This window comes from Bos mutus, chromosome X (assembly GCF_027580195.1).
Source record: "Bos mutus isolate GX-2022 chromosome X, NWIPB_WYAK_1.1, whole genome shotgun sequence".
NCBI classification, from domain to species: Eukaryota; Metazoa; Chordata; class Mammalia; order Artiodactyla; family Bovidae; genus Bos; species Bos mutus.
This window is the reverse complement of record NC_091646.1, coordinates 101,664,208-101,690,122: the sequence shown is the minus strand read 5'-3', so window position 1 is coordinate 101,690,122 and position 25,915 is coordinate 101,664,208. Positions and strand designations below refer to the sequence as shown.

General features: G+C 36.3%; 1 long non-coding RNA gene across 1 annotated transcript in view; it reads right to left on the bottom strand.

The window, feature by feature from the left end:
- Positions 1-6,029: 6,029 nt before the first annotated feature.
- LOC138986442 (uncharacterized) overlaps positions 6,030-25,915 on the bottom strand; it is a 58,244-nt gene continuing 38,358 nt past the window's right edge. The window contains exons 2-3 of the long non-coding RNA XR_011463286.1: positions 6,877-7,008; positions 6,030-6,161 (exon numbers count right to left, since the gene is read on the bottom strand). This is a non-coding gene — a long non-coding RNA (uncharacterized lncRNA). The remainder of the gene's footprint in view (positions 6,162-6,876; positions 7,009-25,915) is intronic.

Here is a 25,915-nt window from a genome sequence, read left to right as displayed (position 1 = left end):
ACTTTAATCTTTGAATTTTTTATTATCCATGTTTTTCTTATCTTCTATGTTGATTACTATTTGAAAACCAAATTACTGGCCAATGCATTAATCTCAGTTAAACTTACTTTGGGGGCTTTGGTATACCATTCCAGTATGTTTGGTATGTTTTTAATGTTGCTTCTGCTGCCAGTTTTATTATTATTACTTATAGCATATTATACCTAAATGTTGTTTCACATTGTAGGGGAGTAAAAAGTTTTCCTCAACCTTCTTAAGGTCCCTGGTCTGAAAATTAAACTGATAAAGACAGAGTAACAGATGAAAGGCATTTAATGTACGTTTTATATCTCATGGGAGCCTCTATAAGGAAATGAGACCTGAAGAAATAGTTAAACCTGAGTATTTTTATGCTGGGTTTGATGAACAGTGGATAGTCATGTAGAAAAGTGATATGTCAAAGAGTATAAGGTGAATGCAGGAAGCTAGGGATCCACAGCATGGCCTGTTTGAATTTTTTTCAGAGTCCCTTTGTCTTCAGAGATAAAGGATACTCCTTTCCTTTGGGTACAGGTGTGGGCACCTCTCACATCATGATTTTGAGACCTGTTGCAGAAGATACAGGAGGGAGGAAGTCACAGTGACTTTCCTGTTTCTGCTGTTTTCTCAAACTCCTTCAGCTAAAATATTCAGTATCTCAAGGTGCCATATTTGGGTGTAGCTTGTCCCAAATCCCATCAATATGTTTCCATGCCTTGGCAAACAGAATGTCTTGAGGGAAACAAACATGGAACATGTCCTACAATCTGCTGCACTGAAATAAAAATGTAACACCTATCAATCTAGTAGATTTACAAAAAAAGAATGTTTTTCATAATCCATTTGGTTCCTGTTTACTACCATTTTTTCAAGCATCTGTTCTGTTAGTGGCTCAGCCGTGTCCGACTCTTTGTGACTCCTCAGTCCACGTAATTTTCTAGGCAAGAATACTGGAGTGGGTTGCCATTTCCTTCACCAGGGGATCTTCCTGACTCAGGGATTGAACCTGGGTCTCCTGCACTGCAGCCAGATTACCATCTGAGCCACCAGGGAAGCCCTTTTCTAGCATAGTTGTTTGTTATTAACTAATTATTAATCTATGCACCAATTATGTTGAAATTGTACAATGAACTTCCCCCTGCCTATCTGCTTTTCCTGTTTTGAAAATCAGAATATGTGTCTCTTTCACTCTCATGGATAACCTCCGCTGTCTCATTTTTCAAAAAAATGTTTAATGTGTATCTCTGAGCTTATCTAATGTACTTTCATTATCTGAGAATATAATTTACTGAAAGCTGAGGTTTGATCTCATTTACAGCAGGTAGTTGTTATCCTACTTTTATTGTCCTTTGACTTTTATTGATTTTGAGTTTGTATTATTTGTCATAACTTAACTGAATGTAATGTTAATTATTAGAAAGTATAAAATCAGTACTAAATAAAAATAAACACAAAAGGTTACCTTTGTGGGCAAGTGCTCTTGAAAGAGAGCAATTGAGGATGAATTACTAAGCTTTATCTAGCGTTCAAATATTCATTAGCTATTCTTTTAGATAAATGTAGAAATGCTTGATGGTTTAGGACAGTCTTTCTTTATTCTTAGTTATCTTAGTCACTATGAGTGGTTACTTAAGAGCAGCCAATTCATCTAAATTTCTAAAGTATATTCCACAAATGCCTTTACCTTAAGGTAATTCAAAAATATTTGGAAAATCCTTTGTTGTATATCCCAGTGTAGGAAATTCTTATTTTACCTTAGCATGTTCACTTCAAAGAAGTATTGTTGAACCCAGAATACCAAAGTGGTAACAAAATCCCCTGCCTTTGTTTTCCGTATATTTAACATGAGGTGCAACAACTCTTTGGGTAGTACTGCAGAAAGCTAAACTTCATGTAGAAAGTTAAAAATGTGAGGCCACATTTTATGTAGAGTCTGACTCCACATTCTATTTCTCTGGGTTCTTCCATCAAACTTCCAGGGACTTCCGAATATATTTAATTTTCACCATGATATTTATTTTTATTACTTATTTTATTTGAGTATACAAGTGCAGTGAACAAGATACTATCTCTTTGATTTGTGTCCCTTTTAAACCCATCCTTTATTTTGAACATATTTACCCAGGCTCTGAGTCACAAACTAAGCATAATCACCAAGTTGTTTTTTTTTTTTTCTTTTGTGTGTGTGTGTGTAAATAAAATTCTTCCTACTGGATAATTTTATTTACACTTAACAATTGTTTTTTTCATTTATACTAATGGTGCTCATCATCTTTAACTTTGAATTAAAACTTATTTGATTATTCTAGTACATAATTATATAAAAAAATTCTGTTTCCTGAAATCAGCTTCACATAATATAATACATTTACCAATATAATTGCAATTAACTTGTGTCTCACAGAAGACAAAAATAAAATAGAACAGGGTGGTGATTAACAATTTGCATTCAGCAGGCAGCTTATCCAAGATTTCAATTCTGAGTCTGAGATGAGTCCTTTTTTCTCATTTGTTAAAAGAAATAATAGTTTCTTTCTCAAAGAGTTGCTGCAGGACTTGAAATTAGATGACAAAACATATATCAAACAGAGTTCCAGAAGAGTGGCAAGCACTTCAGTGAGTGTAATTTAAATAGGAAGAAATTCTATCTCTTTCCTGGTGGCTCAGACAGTATTAATCTGCCTGCAGTCAATGAGACCTGGGTTTGATTTTGGGGTCCAGAAGATTCCCTGGAGAAGGGAATGGCAACCCGCTCCAGTAGTCTTGCCTGGAGAAGTCCATGGACAGAGGAGCCTGGTGGGCTATAGTCCATAGCGTCGCAGAGTCAGACACGACTGAGTGACTAACACTTTCACTTTTCACAATTCTTAAATATACAGTTCAATGAATTTTGGTAAATGCATACACCCATATGATACATGCCCCAATCAAGACATAAAGAATTTTCATTATCTCAAAAATTTCTCAAGTAACTCTTTCTAGTCTATCCCTACTTTCTCCCTCCAAAACCACTGTTCTCACTTCTGTCCCCACGTACCAGTTTTGCCTATTCTACAACTTCAGGTAAATTGAAGCACACAATAAGTGCTTTTATTTGACTGCCTTCTTTGGTTCAAAATAATCCTTTAAGAATTCATCCATATTGTTGTGTGTATCAGTAGCTTATTTCTTTTAATTACTGAACTACTATCATGTTTTTGTCATTTATTAGCAATATCATACTTTCCTCCTAAAATGTATGCAAAAATATGCAAGGTATTATTAATCTTTAGAATTATAGCTTTAAAAAATCACATATATGTGTATGTTCTTTTTTCCCCAGTTTTGTGTGTATCTTTGAGTTACAATATAAATTCACAGTAGTTATTTTTTAAAATTCCTTATGATATTATTTAGAATTATAATAAAAAACTTATTTTAGCCTCATATTCATCTTAGACTTCTGTTGGAATTTATAGTGATTTCCACTACTTTCTCTGAGTTTTCAAGTGCTTCTGAAGTTTGACCATATCAAAATAGGCTCAGTTTCATCTTTCTTTACTCTTAACAAGGTTCAGTCCATGTCCATATACCCAATTAAATTTTGTTGTTTGCAATTAAGTTAGAGTTGCAATTTCTATAATTCTCAGCATTGCTTTGTAATAACTGCCATTTGCTGTCGAGGTTATGCTATATTTTCTACCACTAAGAACTTTCACACAAGTCTTTAATTTTTTTGTCATTCAGTTAAGTTTCTTAAGGAGAGCATGCTTTTTCTGGATTTATATTTTAGTGGCTAAACCAGAATTTTTACCAACAAGTATTTTTAAATTATTTCAGTTTAAATAGTGTTTAAATAATGTATTTTGAAGACTGTTTAGTGATTTATTTAACTGGAAACAATATGTTTTATATTGAATTTCTTTGAAAGCAATATTACATCTTATTCATGATCATACTCTAAAGCTTTACCAGGCATTACCAGGGTAAAATAAATCTTTATTGTTAAGCCAATACAAACACTGCCCCTTAAAATTAATATAATTAAGTTGAAAAGAGATTGTTTAAATCTCCTTTATCATCTTCACATTTGCCATAATCCTAAGTGAGAATATGCTGTAAGTGATGAAGACATTTTTGAGAACTCAAGATCAGAACTGGAAAAACCTGAATGAATACTGAAACAGCCACTGACTGGCTTTGTGTCCTAGACAAATTACTTTATCCCTCTGTACTTCAAGTATTGGTATTATTTATTTTGTTGGAGTTTTAACTGATTTTTATTGGGGGTATAATTGATATACAACCTTATATTAGTTTCAGGTGTACAAGATAATGATTCAATATTTAGATATGTTGTGAAATGATCAGCACAATTGGTTTACATCCATCATCATATAGTTACAGTGTATTTTTTCTTTGATGAGAACTTTTAAGATTTACTGTCTTAGCAACTTTTAAATATGCAATACAGTATGCTAACTATAACTGCCATGCTGTACACTTCATGCCTGGATTTAATATTTTTTTTAATGAACTGCAGATCATCATAATAGCTCTTCATAAGGCTATTGTGTGGGTTTAATAAGGTAATTCATGTAGTGTGTGTTGACTTGGCAAAAAAGCATTATGCAAAAGTGTTGTGCAACTTATTATTATCAATATTACTACTATTGTCATATATTTAAAAGAGATCTGAATAACGGTAACATCTGTTTGCATAAATAATTTTAGGATCCAGGAGTAAAGTTTATAAAGTCCTGCTGCTGCTGCTGCTAAGTCGCTTCAGTTGTGTCCAGCGCTGTGCGACCCCATAGACGGCAGCTCACCAGGCTCCACCATCCCTATGCAGACAAATGTCCTGATTGTTAAACATTGGATCCTATAAACACATTCAATTCTTGTCTTGAAACTTAAATATCTGTTGGGAACAGAGCTCCACAGGGCTCCTGACTCTTACCCATCAGTCTGAAATGTCAGGCACAGCTTGATTGGAATAATATATAGCCTAAGACAGCTGTGAATCACTAACATTTCAGCAAAAAGGTAAGACAGTTACACATCTCTTAAAACTTCAAGATGACTAAATCTTGCTGCTCCTATATCCCTGTATTGTGAAAAACACAGCTGTTATCAAGTTGCATGAAACTTTTAAACAAACTATAAATTGATCCTTATGGCAAACATAGGCTTTGTAATGTAAAAAAAAAATGTATCTAGGCCTGCATTGGAATTCTGTATCTTAGAGTTTTTTTTCTACATATCATTACATGTATAGAAACATGCAGACAGATTAAGACAACCATTTACTTCATTCATGATAGTAACAAAGAAGAAGAAAATAAAATTTGTAATGAGAAGATTAAAAATTACTGAAAATATATTAAATGAAAAACTTGCTTTTTCTAAAGGAAGACCTTGGAATTAATTATACATGGTTACATTTTACACTCCATTAGGAAAAATTACATGTTGAAAAGAGGCTGAATGGATATAGTTCCTGCTCTGTGAATTGATAACAGCTCTCTTAAGCTGTTATGTCTTTCTTATAGCAGAGAACAAATACCAAGTATGCCATGGAAACTTCTCACATACATATGTGACAAGATGCAGAGATCCTTTGAGCTTGTGAGATTTCCAGAGATTTCAAAATAAAGCCCAATTGGCCATACCGGACATTAGGTGGTAACATAAGCTTCATATATTGAGACTTAGGAGGGAAAAGTGATAATCTGTGTCATTTTAGGGCTTCCCAGGTGGTACTAGTGGTAAAACACCCACTGAGCAAATCTCAAGATATAAATTATTTAATCAAGATGAGTCATTAGTCAAAAGTTCCATAATTTCCAAAGGAGATGGGAGAAGCTGGTTAAGGGCAGCTTCTTTTACAAAGAATAGGTACCCAAAGCTCATTTCACAATTAAATAAGAGGGACTAATGAAGAAAAGCAAAAGTTAGTGAGGTCAAATTTTAAAAAGTATATCACATTTAGGTGAGATCTGAAACACACACATACATATATTTCTTGCCTACCCTAGATCATAGCAAAGCTCGTCCTCTTCAGTTCCATCCCATCCTTCTCTGGACTCCACTCTCCACTGCAGGGTCTATAGACCTCCAATCTGGAGATTCAATTTCATTACTCAGTCTGGAGTCAATCCTGGCTGAGGGTATCAGTGAAAGAAAGTGAAAGTCGGTCACTTGTGTCTGACTCTTTGTGACCCCACAGACTTATACAGTCCATGGAATTCTCCAGGCCAGATACTGGAGTGGGTAGCCTTTCCCTTCTCCAGGGGATCTTCCCAATCCAGGGATTGAACCCAGGTCTCCTGCATTGCAGGCAGATTCTTTACCAGCTGAGACACCAGGGAAGCAAGTTGGGGTGAGTTTTACTGTCCTCGAACTGGTGTTATATGGTTCTGAGCCACACCACACTGGCCAAACTCCAGATGCTAAACTCTCACTTTACTTTACTTGTTCATTTAGCAGGACTTTTTTTAATAGTTTTGTGTCAGGGGATGCTATGCTCATTTTTCTGGGATTTTTTGAAGAGAACTTTTAAAATAAAGGAATTATTTTAAAAGGTAATTGGACCCTGCTTTATGATACCTCCACTTACTTGTCTGGAGTCCTCTTTCATATTGAAAAGGTCCCCTGAGGCATATCAATATTCTCTATCCAACCAACTTCTATAAATACAGAGCAGAACTGTTCCTAGGAGAATGACAGTGGGTCTATTGACTACTGACTTCCTATGTTCTTCTGATCAACCCTGCAGCCAGATGAGTAATCATACATCTCTGGTACTCTTCAAATATATACTGTATCAGCAGCACATTAGGAACTGTTGACTCAAGATAACCTAAAAACTGTTCTTACCTTCAAAGAACTCAGAGTAATCATCCTGCTCTCAACTGTTCAAGTACTCCTTTTCTTTTCCCCAAATTTTGCAATTCAGATTCCAAAATCCATCTCCTGCATTGGCAGGCAGATTCTTTACCACTGCACCACCTAGGGAGTACAGGAAAAGTTTAGGTAAAACCTAACGCAACATACTTAATTTCCCATTTGACTCTTATGTTAGGAAGAATTTATGGGACTCTATCTAGGTTGATACTTGGGTGACTTAACATTAAAACAACCTGGCTTTTAGTATGGATTGTTGCCTGACCCTTGAAAGCAGGTTTCTATTTTCTGTCTCTTTTCCAGTAACAGGATTCATATACTTATAATCTTTCCAGTTGTCCTATGTTTCAAAGAATAGATCTCTTTACGTCCTTAGGTCAAGAAATTATGAGCCTCCATCAGCCCAGTATTAGGCAATTTTGACCTAACAAGTGAAATTACTTCCTGTCTTAATTATCTTGAGGAAATGCCTATGGTATTGCTATTTAAAAAATTACCTTTGTATCACTGCATTTATGAAACTGTGTGTGTGTGTGGATGTCTGCGTGTTTACCTGATTCATTGAGGTTCTTATATCTTTTAGTTTATACTCTCCCAAATCTGTGAATGTTTTGGAATTATTTCTTGAATTATTTTTCTCTCTTACCTTGCCTTCTTTTATCTGGGAATCCAATTATTATATATATATATGTGTGTGTGTGTGTGTGTGTGTGTATACATGTATATTTTAGACTTTTAAATATCATACAGTTCACTAAGGTATCAAAGTGTTAGTCTCTCAATCATGTCTGACTCTTTGCGAACCCATGGACTGTAGCCTGTCAGGCTCCTCCATGCATGGGATTCTCCAGGCAAGAATACTGGAGTGGGTTGCCATTTCTTCCTCCTGGGGATCTTCCCAACCCAGGGATGAAACCTGGGTCTCCTGCATTACAGGCAGATTCTTTACCATCTAAGCCACCAGGGAAGTTCCACTAAGGTACACTGTTCATTTATTCAGTATACCTTAGTGGTATACTGAGGTGGTTCATTTTGAATAATTTTTATCACTATGTTTTCATCTCCTTTGATCTTTTCTTATGCAGGTCTATTATGTTGTAATTCAATTCAGTGAAATTTTTAAGTGTTGTAATTTTTATTTCCATAAATTTGAATCTTCCTTATGTCATCCATTTCCCTCCTCACTACATTCCTTAAAATTCCTGAACATATTTATAACAGTAGAAGAGACACAGCAAAGGACAATTAGCTTACCAAGTTGATTTAATATAGATGGAATCTGGAAACCAGGTTTTTAAAATAATCTAGAAGAGAATAATGTCTTGCAGCACAAGGAGGAACAAGAGAGAAAAGAAGGGAGTAGTATGAAGAGAGCTAATGAAAGTAGATTCTACACGAGTAGATAATTAGTAGTGTGAAGATCAAAGAAAAACTCACCACTGATTCTCAAGTTTTAAACCTGAGTAATAGCAAAAAGGCTGATTCTTCTGTCTGTCTGTCTGTCTGTCTCTATGTAGGAAAGTCAAGAGGAAAAGTAACTGTAGGAGGAAAGATACTGAGTTTTAACATTTGAAATGCTGTTCAAGAAGCAGGAACATAAAATAAGCCTTGGGAAACTTGAGTCAAGATCTGTAGAGAAAAAGAGGTCATAGGTGATGTCAAAGTGGATAAGATAAGATCACGAAAGGACATCTAGGCTGAAGACAGAACCTTTGGTTACACTCTAATATTAAGAAAAACTACACAATACACAAACTAATTCTTTTATAAATGGCAACCCACTCCAGTACTCTTGCCTGGAAAATCCCATGGACAGAGGAGCCTGGTAGGCTATAGTCCATGGGCTCGCTGAGGGTCGGACAAGACTGAGTGACTTCACTTTCGCTTTTCACTTTCATGCATTGGAGAAGGAAATGGCAACCCACTCCAGTGCTCTTGCCTGGAGAATCCCAGGGATGGGGGAGCCTGGTGGGCTGCCATCTATGGGGTCGCACAGAGTCGGACATGACTGAAGTGACTTAGCAGCAGCAGCAGGTTTGTAGACATGTTGGATCAAAATCTGTGTATAAAATAACTACAGAAACAGATTTTATATAATTTTCTAAAAGCTTCCTGGAATTAGAATTAATGACTAAATGGTAACAATCTCAGAAAAGACAAATAAATTTGAGTAAAACAACAGCATGCTTATTTGGTTTTCAATTGTGTTAAAGTTAATTATTTGACAGCTGGGTCTATTTTCAAACACACAAAGTTCCTCCCAGTGGGAGAGAAAACACGTAATAAGAAAATAGTATACATAATGCTATTTACATTGTTACTCCAAATATCCTATTGTTTAATAGGTAATTTAGTTTTTAAGCAAACCTATTTGGCAAATTGTCAGAAGTGTAATAATATCCTATTATTTTAATATCCTATTTATACAAAGGACATTTCTATTTTTTATTTCCCCATCTAAGTGGAGTCTTGATGTAATATAATGTTATGAGAGAAAAAAACAACTTCTATTGCTGGTGTTTGCTTAGGAAAGATGAAAATAAACCTCTCCACCCCTGGCCAACACACACACACACATTTAAGGAAAGAAGCACAAGGGCCTTGACCCTCAATTTTGCCTAAGAAATTTATCAGAGACCTGAGAGGCTCTGCAAGAAAAATTGCCATTTCAAATGCTTTGGGTATTGCTAAAGATGGAACCATGAAATCATTTTTGATAGTATAAAATGCTTTCCTTTAGGAACATACAGTTAAAAGGGTCTTGAGTCAGATCAAGCAAAAGAAAAATACAAATTGGCAAAGTTCAGAACAATATAAGAATCTGAATACTAATGCAACATGGTTATTTTATTTGAAGAATTTTTTTAAGGATAGCTTTAGTTTTCCTTGGTGTCTGAGAGATCAGCTAATCGAAGGAATCTGGAAGTGGATTAAAGAGGATCTGAAAGAAGTGATTAGCTATCTCTTGAATCCTAGGAAATTCCTAAGAGTTCTCGTACAGGAAGCCAAGGCTCAGGGAGGGGAAAAAAAAACAAACCCACATCTACCAGTTTGGAATTTCCTATGCCAGACTTCAGAAATATTATCTAATATATAAAATATCTTGGCCTTTCATTCTGTAATTACTCTTTTACCTCCATCCCTTAATAAAGTGTGCTAATCACTGAAATGCTAGTATCAGCATATCTTAAGTATCATCACAGGGAAAGAGGAATGCTTTGAAGATAAGGAAAACCTAGAAAGAAATAGAAATAGAAATCCAAGTCGCCTATATGAAACAGTAGTTTTCAAACAACAGAGAGCACAGGATGGTGATAGTTCAGATAGTGAAAGTGAAAGTGAAGTCGCTCAGTCGTGTCTGACTCTTTGCGACCCCATGGACTGTATCCTATCAGGCTCCTCCGTCCATGGGCTTTTCCAGGCAAGAGTGCTGGAGTGGATTGCCATTTCCTTCTCCAGGGGATCTTCCCGACCCAGGAATCGAACCCAGGTCTCCCACATTGCAGGCAGATGCTTTACCGTCTGATCCACCAGGAAAGCCCCTAGATAGTTCAGATAACTGCATTTGAAAAAGCAAGTGACGTCAAAATGCCGAAATGACTTCAAAAATGCAAAATGTGGAGGAATCATACACCCTGATAATAGGATCTAGAACAAAACTGCAGTGAATAAGAACTTTAAAAGAGAAACACAAACGTCAATGAAACAGAGTCTAAAAGTGAATCTACATACATAAGGTAAATTATTTTCTGACAAAGGTGCAAAGGCAATATAACGGAAAAACATAGTCTTTTCAGTAATACTTCTGGAATCACTGCATATCCATTTGCAGAAAAAATTGTTTTGAATTTTACTTCTTATTAAACACAAAAATTAACTCAAAATCAATGGTTTGTACAAATGTAAAACTAAAAACTATAAGGCTCTTCAAAGAAAGAATAAGAGAAAGCAATCATGACTTTGAGTTAGGCAAAGAAATCTTGGATAGACCACAAAAAGCACAATCCATGAAAGAAAAAGAAAGATTAGTTAGACTTTTAAATTATACAATTAAACTACAATTTAAACATCAAATGAAAAAAGTTAATTGCATTTTAAATTTTTTAATTAAAAATTTCTTCTGAGAGATCCTATGAGAAAATCTAAAAATAAGCTACTAACTAGGAGAAAATATTTGGAAATATGTATCTGATTGTGACAGTTTCATATGCTAATTTGACTAGGCTACCTAGTTGGGGCTTCCTGGAGGGTAGCACAGTGGTAAAGAATCCACCTGCCAATGCAGGAGGTGCAAGAAATGAAGGTTCAATCCCTGGATCAGGAATATCCCCTGCAGTAGGAAATGGCAACCCACTCCAGTATTCTTGACTGGAAAATTCCATGGACAGAGGAGCATGGTGGGCTACAGTCCATGGGGTTGCCAATAGTCAGCATGACTGAGCAACTGAGAGCATGAGTACGTGCACGCACACACACACACACACACACAATACCTAGTTAATTAAATACTTGTCTAGGTGGTTCTGTGAAGGTATTTTATAGATGGGAATAACATCTACAATCAGTTGACTTTATGTAAAGGAGATAATCTTTGATCATCTGGGTGAGCCTCATCCAATCAGTTGAAAGTCTCTAAAGCAAAACTGAAGTTTCCCAAGAGAAAAAACTCTGCCTGTGGAAGAATAAATTTCACTTCCAACTTTGTTGGTCTCTTTCAGTGTCACATTGGCTAGTCTGGGTCATTCATTTTCCATGTAAACTTTGCAATCAATTTGTCAGTATTTCCAGAATAATGTGCTGGGATTTTGATTGAGACTGCATTAAATCTATAGATTAAGTTGGGAAGACCTAAGATTTTGACAGTATTGCATCTTCCTATCCCTGAACAGGGAATGTCTGTCCATTTATTAAGTTTTTAAAATTTTGTTCATCAGTTTTATAGTTTTCCTCATATAGATACTATCTATATTTTGTTAGATTTATACCTAAGTACTTCATTTTGTGGGATGCTAGTAGTGCAGAATCCCAGGGACAAGGGAGCCTGGTGGGCTGCCGTCTATGGGGTCACACAGAGTCTGACATGACTGAAGCGACTTAGCAGCAGCAGCAGAGTAGTGCAAATGGTGGGCTTCCCAGGTGGCGCTAGTGGTAAAGAACCTGCTTGCCAATGCAGGAGACATAAGAGATACAGGTTCAATCCCTGGGTCGGGAAGATCCCCTGTAGGAGGGCATGGAAATCCACTCCAGTGTTCTTACCTGGAGAATCCCATGGACAGAGGACAGTCCATGGGGTCGCAAAGAGTCAGACATGACTAAAGCAACTTAGCAGCAGCAGCAGTGGTATTTTGTTTTAATTTCATATTTCTTTGTTCATTGCTGGTATATAGAAAAATGACTGACTTTTGTATTTTAACCTTGTTTCCTGCAAACTTACTATTAATTGCTTATTAGTTCCAGGAATTTTTTGGTTGATTCTTTCAGATTTTCTACATAGATGACTGTGTCATCTGTGAGCAAAGATAGTTATAGTTCTCCCATTCTGGCCTTTTCCTGTCTACCCCCTTAACTAGAGCTTCTTAATACAAAGTTGAGAAGGATGGTGAAAGGAGATACCCTTGCTTTGTACCTGATCTTAGTGGGAGAGCTTTGAGTTTCTCACCATTAACCATGATGTTGCCTGTAGGTTTTTTATAGATATTCTTTCTCACATTGAGGAAATTCCCCCCTCTCTTCCTAGTTTACTGAGTTTTTATCATGAATCATGAATGGTTGTTGTTGGATTTTGCCAAGTGCTTTTTCTGCAACTATTGATATGATAATGTGATTTAAGCTTGTTGCTGTGGTGAATTCTATTCCTTAATTTTCAAATGTAGTTCCAGCCTTGCATATTGGGTCCATCTGGGGTTTTTAAGTCTCAGTGTTTTCAACACTGAACCTCCAGCAAGTCATCAACTACAGTTCAAGTTTTCCTATCCTGGAAAATTATTTTGCCATTATTTTGGTTGTGGTTATATATATTGTACACTTAAAACTGATGAGAGCTTTTGTAAATTTTACTTCAATAAACTTGATTTTGCAAAAAAGAAACTATCTCAGAAATCTGGAGAATGCACAAGTGAAAAGAAAATTTCAAGTTATTCTTAGCTCCATGATCTATCAGTTTGGGTATGATTTATATACACACCAAGATTAACATTCAAAAAATGAAAAATTCCTTCAAACAAATAATCCTTATATGTATACATATACATACATACATACATATATATATATATATATATATATTTTCTCCTTGAACATTTGGTTTCACCTAGAAATCTAAATACTGAAGCCATCCAATGTCAACAGTTTTAGTATGTTGATAGCTATAATTGTACCATGATAATTAAGTTGTTCAATGGCCAAGCTGGAAAAAAAAAAAAGGTGAGATGTTTATGCTCCTTTCTGATATTAAAAAAATGGAATTATCTTATATTCCTTTCCAATTTGAATTAAACATGCAATACTGGATTATGCCGAAATGGAAAAACATTTCCATTTCAATCTCTTCAATCACAACATTATTGTAATAATACCATGGTTAACAGTATAGACTTCAGAGCCAAATATCTGGGTTCAGACTCACTTCTATGGCTTATTAGCTATGTGGCTTAGGGCAAATTCCTTAACTTTTCTATTTATCAACTTCTTTATCTGAAAAATTGATATAGTGCTTATCCCATAAGGTTGTCATATTGGCTAAATGAATTAATACTGTAAAACAATTGAAATTGTTTCTATTACACAGTAAGCATCAAACAAATCATGGCTACTATTGTTGCAGGAAGGGGGACCCCTTCCAGGGCCTGAAACTGGGTTCTTGTCTAACACTCAGAAATGAATTGTCCGAGGAGACACATGTGCCGACAGAGCAAGAGATTTTATTGGGAAAGGGCCTGCTGGCAGAGAGCAGCAGGGTAAGGGATTAGTTTCCAGGTTGTCTTTAGCCAATCTTTCTGACTCAGAGTCCCTCCTGGTGGTGCATTCCTTGTTCAGCCAAGACAGATGCCAGCGAGAAGGATTCTGGGAGGTGGTCAGACATGTGGTGTCTCCTTTTGGTGTTTTCTGACTCTTCCAGTTGGTGGTGGCTTATTAGTTCTGTTTTCCTTACCAAGATCTCCTGTCATAAAACAACTCATGCAAATGAGTGCCTGGCCAAGGTGGGCAATTTCAGTCAGTGCACTTCTCCTAACACTATTATTACTTATTATCCTCCACTGTCAGTGGACAACTAAAAGTGTAGTCATTCAAAACTCAAGAATAAAAAATAGAGATGCAAAGAAATACTGTGATAAAAGTGGCTGTGACAGAAACAAAATCTACGATTTTGAGGCAAGTTATTATAGCTCTTCAACTCTTAATGTTCTGCATATTTCAACTTTCTTTCTGGTATAGAAATATTTACATTTTAATGTTCTTTTTTTTTAAATTTTTTTTCATGTGGACCCTTTTAAAGGTCTGTATTGAATTTGTTACAATATTGCTTCCATTTTATGTTTTGGTTTTTTGGCCCTGAGGCATGTGGGATCTTTGCTCCCTGACCAGGGATTGAACCTGCACCCTCTGCACTGGAAGGCAAAGCCTTAACCACTGGACCACCAGGGAAGTCCCCTACATTTTAATATTCTTTACTGTCATATACTTTTAAAGTTTCTTTTAAAGTATCTCCTAGAGACTTGGATATATCAAGATACAATTTTCATGAATGGGACAATTCTGCCTCATTAGTTTGAATTACAATGAAATGTATTTGGATCAAAGTAGAAGGCTTGAAAATCATCTAATAAACTTCTGTAACTACTAATAAGTTTTACTTCATGAAGACAGACTCCTATACACAATAAATTTCTAGCTTGCACTCAAAAGGTTCAAGAAAACTATGTTGGCATAAAAAAACAACGGTTTTTAGAATTGTCTTAAAATCGTTTCATCTTACCAAAAGAGAAAGACATAAATGAATTAAAATTGTTCTTTATATTTTAAATTTTGGAAACAATAAACACTTCCTGGTGATAACAGTTCTGATATGCTGCATATTAAACTGCTCTGAAACTTGAAAAAAATCACTTCTAAAAATGATAACAGATTGGATTCTGGGACATAACTTTGAATTACAGGGATTAGTTATTTCATGTCATCACTATAGCATAATGATATTTTGAAACTATTCTGTTTCCACAGTATCTCACAAGTACTAATATATAAAAGATTTTTTTTTGCCCCCACTCACACAGAAAGTTATAAATAGGATGACAGAAGTGAAGAATCGAGAACAAATGACACAAATTCTTACAAAAAAATTGAGAAGCAAAAATATTTGTAGTCAATCTATCAGTTTGCATTTGTATAATTAAAGATTTTATTGCCAAAGTTAGGGCATCATTTGGAGATATATATATATATATATATATATATATATGGATATATACATTTGGATACATGTATATACACACACACACACATAAGCATTATACATTATATACATTATATATATGTGTGTGTGTTTGTGTCTCTGTGTGTGTGTTCTCAACCATCCTTCAGAATCTCAAGACCATACTGATATGATGAATTTCATTCATACTGATCAGTGAACTTCACAGACATAGAAGTCACAAGAGTGGAAAGGGGTTTTGGCCTTTAGTTTCAATCCTCTTAAATTCAACTTCTTCTTCATTCTTATTGACTCTTATTTTTGTAACGGCTGGCAATCTTAAGTGATTTTGTGACCTTTCACTTAGAATATATCTGTTCTCCATCTTCAGGTTTAGATAATCTAATGTTTAAATGATATAAAATATAAACCAGAAAGTTCCTATTCCATTTGATCACTGAATCCAAAGGAAATAAGTACTAGTGACATCATATAGCACACTACATTTAACTTGTGCAAGGCTTATTTTTTCAAGAGGCTCATGTATCCACAATATAGTTTAGAAATATGAAAGTATTTTTAAAGCTTCTGAGCATTTGAAATCAATGTCATACATTTCAATATCCTTAACGTAAAGAAAATCCTCTCAGGCTATCACACATAACTTCTTTTTTCTTTAAATATTTTTCTATAATATTTGGTTTTCAGATTATTTTAGTTAGGAAGATTAGAAAAGCATGGAGCTAAAGCTCAAATATCAGCACGCTGATGACTCTCAGAAATAATAACTGCTAAACTGAAAGTGCATTAGAGATCAGAAAACAATTTTAATATTTTGAGAAAAAAACATTATAGCAGGGCAATATGGGTAAATTTCAGGTGGGGATAATGAGTCACGTGTATTTCAACTATCCCCCTGCCTCCGACCTCCCCAGGTTATAGCTGCTTTTTTGCAATGCTTTTCACAATAGTGAAATAATTGATGTGCTTGTTTATAACCATCATTTTTTATAAAGAGTTCATAAGTAATTTTGCTATAATTTTTAAGTCAACATAGTATTGTTAAAATGTCACTTTGAAAGTTTTTTTTTTTAATTTAAGACTTTGATAATTAAAGGTAAATTTGAGTTACCTAGACAATTCACTTGGCCTAGAGTGGAAGCACCTCCCTTCCTTGTGGGCTCAGTATTATAGAGTTTTTCATGTTTCTTGCTTATTGCTGAGAAATTATGTATATGATAACATCATTACCTGTATTAGATATAGTGCACTAAAGGAGTATTTGAGGAAATAGCACCATAGCTGGAAGCAATGTTAGCAGCTTAGAAATACTTTAATCCTCATAACTTTGTCTTACACACAAAGCAAACAAAAATATCAAAGCCTTTAAAAATTGCTCCTGTGTGTGTTTGCCAAATGGCATGTTGTTTGTGTCCTTTGTTCTTTGATGTCAATGATGCTATAGAATCATTTGATGATACTTTGATGCTGTCCAGTCCAACTCTCTCATTAGATAACTGAGGGAAAAGATCCAGAGAACTCAGAATATGTTTCTATGCTCTTATCAACTCTGGATGGAGCACAAATTTAAATTTCTTCATTTCTAGCTTTTTCTTTTTTTATTTTACTATGACTCTAAGTAAAAGTAGAGCCTTTAAAGAGATACATCCAGTTGATATGGGTCCACAGGCCTGACATACCCTAGAAACAGCTTCTTTGCTTCCCCTGGGTTAAAAGCTTTCTCCCTTTGATCTGAATTAAGTCCTTTTCACTTGCTCCAGCCTGGACTGCATGCCCTTCTTGGTTTTACTCAGTTCAAAGCTGCATATCTTAAGCTACATTACTAGCCAGAGTTCTCTGACTTACCACTTACATTAGTCTTAGCCTTGTTTTGGCCACAGAAAGGGATCAGACTGACCTGCCTGCCTTTATATGTAATGCCTTGCTCTCCTTGAACTGGCTGGAATCACCTTCTTTTGGGGAAAACCCTATCGTCTAGTCCTATGATCATGTCCTGTTGCCAGGCCTTCAGTTTTGATCCAGTTATCTTTAAAACTCCAGCTTTCTGATGGTCCACCTACCCTTTCAGATTCTTTCTGTTGTTTCATATTAGGTGGCAAGGTGGCACACTGTTGCTGTTGTTTAGTCACTAAGTCGTGTCCGACTCTTTGTAACCCTATGGACTGTAGCCCACCAGGCTATTCTATCCATGGGATTCTCCAGGCAAGAATACTGGAGTGGGTTGCCATTCTCTTCTCCAGGGGATCTTCCTGACCCAGGGATCGAACCCTCATCTCTTGTGTCTCCTGTATTGGCAGGCAGATTCTTTATCACTGCGCCACCTGGGAAGCCCAAGGTGGCACATAGGAGCCTCCAAATCACCCACATATTAAAAAATAAGCCATGTCAGAAATTGTGAAGAAAAACAAAGGAAGTGGTGCTCTATGTTGATGAAGAATTGGGTTACACAAATGTATGCATTTGTCAAAATTTAGTAAGTGTCCACTTAAAATCTGTACACTTCATTGTGCATGACTATTACCACCAAATAAATATGAATTTCAAACAAATAAGGATATTTATGTTGAAATATTCAGGGAAGAAATGTACAGAACTCTGCAATGCATTAACAGAAAAAAAGGGGGCTGATGGTTGGAAAAATTAATGAAGAGATGATAAATAAATGTAGACAAATGTTCATGATATACCCATGGAAGAGGTATGCAGGTATTTAGAAAAACCTTTTCAATTTTAGGGGCTTCCTAGATGGTGCTAGTGGTAAAGGACCCACCTGCCAATGCAGAAAACATAAGAGATGCAGGTTTGATCCCTGGGTCTGGAAGATCCCCTGGAGGAGGACATGGCAACCCACTGCAGTATACTTGCCTGGAAAATCCCATGGACAGAGGAGCCTGGCAGGCTACAGTTCATAGGGTCATAAAAGAGTCAGACATAACTGAAGCAACTTAGCAGAGCATGCTTTCAATTTTGCCCTAAATTTGAAAATTTTCATAATAAAATGTTACAGGGTCTGCTTTGCCATAGAGAGCGAGTATATTATCCAAGGGATTGCTTTTTAATTGAATAATTTTTACATATAATATTATGTATATTGAACATACACACATTACTTTGATAACATTTATATGCTGTATTATGGTTGCCACTGCAGTGATATTTATCCCATTGCCTAATTATAATACAATACCATCATCCACAGGGATTTTTAATTTAGGATAACTGTACTCTAAGGTGGAGAAGGCAATGGCACCCCACTCCAGTACTCTTGCCTGGAAAATCCCATGGACGGAGGAGCCTGGAAGGCTGCAGTCCAAGGGGGTCGCTGAGGGTTGGACACGACTGAGCGACTTTACTTTCATTTTTCACTTTCATGCATTGGAGAAGGAAATGGCAACCCACTCCAGTGTTCTTGCCTGGAGAATCCCAGGGACGGGGGAGCCTGGTGGGCTGCCGTCTATGGGGTCGCACAGAGTCAGACATGACTGAAGCGACTTAGCAGCAGCAGTACCCTAAGGAGATCACGGCTAGAATTCATGGAGTCTGTATACTTGGATTAGAAAAAAATCCTAAATCTTTATTTTCACAAATATCCAACTGAAATTTGGCATTTTCTTTGGTTATGAATTTAGGCAACATCCTATAGTAGCTTCAACAGTACCTATGAGTTTTTCACCAAGAGATTTAATTTTTATATTACATTAAAATTATTTCACCTAACTAGAATTATTGTTTATACCCATCACGATTCTGAAATTACAGAGCTATTCACATCCTCTACTAGTTCTTATTATTTACTGTCTTAATGAAAGCAAATATATTACAATGTCACAATATGCTTCCAATCATTTTTATAACAGTAGTTTAAAATACAACTTATTTCCTTGGTAGTCCCATGTATTATATTTATGTATTTAAAAACATTGTTTTGAGAAGGAGTCTACTGGCACCAGACTGTCTCCATGACACAAAATAAGTTTAAGATCCTCTGACATCTTCCACTACACTCTGCTGTCCTTTCCAAGATGTGGCATATATGGCACCATATAGGATGGAGGGCTTGTATGGAAGTTTGGCAGCATCCCTCAGTCTAGGCCTGGAAACAATGATCCCAAGGACACATTACCTTAGTTTTCAAACTCAAGTTGTAGAACTAGTCAAAGATCTTTTCACTTTATCATTGATCTGTCTCCCCTCCCCATGCAGTACTTGAGGGACAGATTTTACTACAAAAAAAAAAAAAAAAACTTGTTTATCTGGAATCAGATTTAACTAGGTATCTATCCTATGTTTTACCTGTCCACCTTGGTCATGGGATCAGGAAGTATTCCCATGGATATTTAAGGCAAATATACAAACCCCTTCCAGTGACATGTAAGTAGGACTGGAGGGGGTGGTTTGAATCTGGCAATTGAAATTCAGGAACTCCACCCAGCTGGGTGCTGGTTAGCACTGGTCTCTATTTCCTTAAATTTGCAGTCACTTGGTCATGTGGATCCGCTATGGATTGATTTTTTTGGACCTTACTCATTGCATTATGATAAAGCTTTACTGTTGCTCAGTTCTTTATAATTATTCTCTCATTTAAATTTCACAAAGTCTGGGAGAGTGTTCATGTTTCCCCCAGGTTAGAAAGGTCAATCAACTTGCCCTAATTTACACAACTATTCATTGTCAGAGACAAGGACTTGACCAAAATCTATCTGGCTCATGCTTTCCCACATACTATGATGTCTCTTATGTTAAGTTAGAAAATGTCAGAAGCAGAGCACATTATGCTAGGTGCATTAGAGAATTTCACATTTCAGTGGAGTGAAATAATAGGGCAAAGTTTAAGAATATTTACAAATGTGTAGTCCCGCTGAAACCTAAAAATATTTTAAATAAAATTGTCTCTTTTGTTTAAACATCAAAACAGACTGTATTGACAAAGCAACATTTTTTTTTCTCCTAGCATCAGAAAATGCTGAGAGATGTGATAAAAATCAACAAACGTAAAAATGTGTACCACTTTGTTTTTAAATTAAGTGTGATTAAAACATCAAAAATCCCAACATAATAACAGTGGATGGAAAATCCTGATATTTGGCATGCAAAATAATGGCAAAACAGAAAGCAGTGATTATAACGTGAAAAAAGCAAATAATACACAGAAAGCGAGTAAATGTAGATTACAGTATTTAACCAATGAAAAACATAGATGAATAGTTGTACATATAATGTCTTCCTTGTACATTAGAAAATATAAATATGAGTTCTGTCTTCTCTTATGTATGTCTCTGATGAAAACCAAAACTGTTGGTGACCTTAAAGGGGTAAGAGAATATAAAAACAAAGTGTAATTATGCTTGCCAAGTAGAAGAATTACTTTGCACTTTTAGTTGTATCATGCTATTATAGTAAACACTCTACCTTTACTTTATAAAGGAAAAACATCTCTAGAGACTAAAGGAGTTTTTCAAAAAAGAACTTTGCAATTCTCGACAAATACCAAGGGAGTAGCCTTATTGTGAACAACATGACTGCTTTTGTAAAGATCAGCTATTGACTGAAAGGTGTGTGTGATTAAAGGTGTGTGCATGTATGCGTGTGTGTGAATTAAATCATATTTTAAGTAAATCCGTGGAGACCTTTTTAAGAACCACCTATTATATTTGTTCAAAAGTATATTGCTGTTTTACATGGATGGACCTAGAGATTGTTAGACTGAGTTAAGTAAGTCAAACAGAGAAGGAGAAATATCATATGACATCCTTTATATGCAGGATCTAAAAAGAAATGACACAAATGAACTTCTTTACAAAACAGAAGCAGGCTCACAGACTTAAAGAATGAACTTACAGTTGCCAGAGGGGATGGATCAGGGGAAAGGACAGTTAGGCAGTCTGGGATGGTCATGTACACATTGCTATACTTGAAATGGATAACCAACAAGGAAATACTGTATAGCCCTGGGAACTCTACTCAGTGTATGTGGCAGCCTGGATGCAGGGGAGTTTTGGGGAGAATAGATACATGTAAATACATAGCTGAGTCCCTAAGCTGTCCTCCTGAAACCATCACAACATTGTTAACTGGTTATACTTCAATATAAACTAAAAAGTTTAAAGAAGGTATGTTGCTGCCTTATAACATGAATAAGCACCTAATAATAATCTACAGATTTGGGATTTTAAAAATTCCCTTTTAAAGTGCTGCTGCTAAGTCACTTCAGTCGTGTCCGACTCTGTGCGACCCCATAAACAGCAGCCCACCAGGCTCCCCTGTCCCTGGGATTCTCCAGGCAAGAACACTGGAGTGGGTTGCCATTTCCTTCTCCAATGCATGAAAGCGAAAAGTGAAAGTGAAGTCACTCAGTCCTATCCAACTCGTAGGGACCCCATAGACTGCAGCCTACCAGGCTCCTCCGTCCATAGGATTTAAAGTGCTAGATAACTCTTTACATCAACACAAACATTCATAGTATTGTTTTGCTTTTTGCTAATTCATCTATATTTTTTGTGTAGCATATATTTTAATGTGTCCATATTCATCATTATATAACAAAAGATTAGAATAAAACCATTAAGGCAGTTAACAGAATGGGGCAATCTATATTTATATATTGCAACTATATGACATATATTACAACTAAATGATATTATCATTGTAGTCATATAGCATTTGTTATAGACGTGTGAATAAACAACCAGATGGCCTGATTTTTTTTTTTTTTATGTATAGCACACCCTCCTCCAATTCATAGCAGCTGTTTCTGTATTCATTTTGCTAAGTTGACTCTGGATATGCCAGGTATTTTCTTAGGTGCTAGATACGGACAAAGCCAAAGATTTTAAATGAAAAAAAGGCAATTTGCCAACTTATTGATTTTTCTCCATGACATCAAGTAATGCATTTTACCTACATCATGTTCTATTAAATGACTCCTCAGGATATTCTTCCTTTGCTTCTGACACCTCTGACTGGGTGTACACCTCTTCGTCAAAATACTACCATCCCAACAACTGGCCTGGGTGAAACATGAGAGAGAGAGCCTGAAAAATCATAGGTAGTTTATGTGATACAGCCCTTGTCCATTGGACTCTTGTGAATGCTGATTGATACACCTTGTTCTTCACTTGTGTATTCTGTGACTTGGACTCTGAAATTTTAAATTATAGATTAGTGGAAAAATTCTCAACCTTGATTCCAATGTTACACATTGGAATCACAAGAAACACATCTGCTGGAGTTGCCCCCTGACATATAAGAGAGAAAATCAAGGCATGGGGCCCTGTATAAAGCTCTACAGATGTCCTCTGTGTGTGCTCATGACAGAAAGACGGCTCTAGAGTTGTACCTTTTTGTTGTTCCCTTTCCTCTCTGCTGATATCTGGCCTTTAGCTTGAGATACAGATGCTATGTCACATATCGCTGAGTTTAGATGGGTATACTATTTACTTGTTTGGACCTTGTTAAATTATTTAGTTAATTTATTTTGGTTTTAGATTCTGTTTTCTCTCCATGGCCCACATCTGTTTGTTGTTCTCCCAATGCCTAGTTTCCATGTCCAAAAAAAATAGCTTTCATTCCGCAGGTTTTTTGTTGCATCACAAAATAAAATAATCCCCTGGATGTTCTATCATCTAGAAAGCAGGAAAACAAATAAACAAAAGCTTGATATTTGTATTGAAAGTTTATTATTTTAATTATTTATAATTAGAGTGCCAGATGAACTATGGAATGAGGTTCGTGACATTGTACAGGAGACAGGGATCAAGACCATCCCCATGGAAAAGAAATGCAAAAAAGCAAAATGGCTGTCTAGGGAGGCCTTACAAATAGCTGTGAAAAGAAGAGAAGTGAAAAGCAAAGGAGGAAAGGAAATATATAAACATCTGAATGCAGAGTTCCAAAGAATAGCAAGAAGAGATAAGAAAGCCTTCTTCAGCGATCAATGCAAAGAAATAGAGGAAAACAACAGAATGGGAAAGATTAGGGATCTCTTCAAGAAAATCGGAGATACCAAAGGAACATTTCATGCAAAGATGAGCTCGATAAAGGACAGAAATTGTATGGACCTAACAGAAGCAGAAGATATTAAGAAGAGGTGGCAAGAATACACAGAAGAACTGTACAAAAAAGATCTTCATGACCCAGATAATCATGATGGTGTGATCACTGACCTAGAGCCAGACATCCTGGAATGTGAAGTCAAGTGGGCCTTAGAAAGCATCACTACGAACAAAGCTAGTGGAGGTGATGGAATTCCAGTTGAGCTATTCCAAATCCTGAAAGATGATGCTGTGAAAGTGCTGCACTCAATATGCCAGCAAATTGGGAAAACTCAGCAGTGGCCACAGGACTGGAAAAGGGCAGTTTTCATTCCAATCCCAAAGAAAAGCAATGCCAAAGAATGCTCAAACTACCGCACAATTGCACTCATCTCACACACTAGTAAAGTAATGCTCAAAATTCTCCAAGCCAGGCTTCAGCAATATGTGAACCATCAACTTCCTGATGTTCAAGCTGGTTTTAGAAAAGGCAGAGGAACCAGAGATCAAATTGCCAACATCCGCTGGATCATCAAAAAAGCAAGAGAGTTCCAGAAAAACATCTATTTCTTCTTTATTGACTATGCCAAAGGCTTTGACTGTGTGGATCACAATAAACTGTGGAAAATTCTGAAAGAGATGGGAATACCAGACCACCTGATCTGCCTCTTGAGAAATTTGTATGCAGGTCAGGAAGCAACAGTTAGAACTGGAAATGGAACAACAGACTGGTTCCAAATAGGAAAAGGAGTTCATCAAGGCTGTATATTGTCACCCTGTTTATTTAACTTATATGCAGAGTACATCATGAGAAATGCCGGACTGGAAGAAACACAAACTGGAATCAAGATTGCCGGGAGAAATATCAATAACCTCAGATATGCAGATGACACCACCCTTATGGCAGAAAGTGAAGAGGAACTCAAAAGTCTCTTGATGAAAGTGAAAGTGGAGAGTGAAAAAGTTGGCTTAAAGCTCAACATTCAGAAAACTAAGATCATGGCATCCGGTCCCACCACATCATGGGAAATAGATGGGGAAACAGTAGAAACAGTGTCAGACTTTATTTTTCTGGGCTCCAAAATCACTACAGATGGTGACTGTAGCCATGAAATTAAAAGATGCTTACTCCTTGGAAGGAAAGTTATGACCAACCTAGACAGCATATTCAAAAGCAGAGACATTACTTTGCCAACAAAGGTTCATGTAGTCAAGGCTATGGTTTTTCCTGTGGTCATGTATGGATGTGAGAGTTGGACTGTGAAGAAGGGTGAGCGTCGAAGAATTGATGCTTTTGAACTGTGGTGTTGGAGAAGACTCTTGAGAGTCCCTTGGACTGCAAGGAGATCCATCCAGTCCATTCTGAAGGAGATCGGCCTTGGGATTTCTTTGGAGGGAATGATGCTAAAGCTGAAACTCCAGTACTTTGGCCACCTCATGCGAAGAGTTGACTCATTGGAAAAGACTCTGATGCTGGGAGGGATTGGGGGCAGGAGGAGAAGGGGACGACAGAGGATGAGATGGCTGGATGGCATCACTGACTCGATGGACATGAGTCTGGGTGAACTCTGGGAGTTGGTGATGGACAGGGAGGCCTGGCGTGCTGCGGTTCATGGGGTCGCAAAGAGTCGGACAGACTTCAGCGACTGATCTGATCTGATAAATATGCAAGAGTCTCAGAGAAAGTAGCTTAAAAATAAAATTCTAGCTATCAATCCTCACCGCCAGTGGGCATGGAAATGCTGCTAAGTAATCCTAGGTATCATTTAAACATATGAAGGATTTTAGAGATAGTTTCAGGTCGAAGTTTTGAGTCAGAACGCTTGAGGCTGGCAAAGGAACTGCTATGCTATTCAGGTGTGACCCTAACACCTTTAAATCCCAAGGCCTGGCTCACATTATTGAATCATTGTTGCAAAGGCATAAAGGCATTCAATATTAAAAGCATTAATATTTTATTTTTGCCTCCCAGCTAAAACATTTCTCCTACCACTGTGCATCATAAAGTTATGCTGAAAAAAGGGTGGACAGGTGTAGGCATATTATTTGGTTCACTTATTCCTAGTTAATTACCTTTATGGTTCAAATACCAAGTGATAATAGGAAAGCATGATAAATAGCTCTCCATTAAAATGCTTAGATTATTATAAAAAATGACTTGCTTTCTGCCAGCCAATTCTCAGCAAATTATTTACCTCCATAGCATGTTGTTCAAAACAAGACATAGATATTTTCTCCCCTATCCAAGGGATATGTGATAATGCCCCAAGCTAGTTAAGATATGCCACTAAAATATTTGCTACAATAAGTACTTTAACGTGTAATTTACTTTTATTTGTTCCTTCATTTAAGAAAATAATTTTAAAAAAAGAAAATAAATTTAGGATTAAATTTCTACAGATGTTTTACTTTAAATTCATGTATTATAAAAGAACAGAAAACACGTCTGAAGGGTAAAATTTATTAATATCACTAAAAATGCTATTCTTGCTGTGCAGATATATTTTTTGAAATTTTATAATGGTTTCCATGTGATTAGAATTAGGGTTAA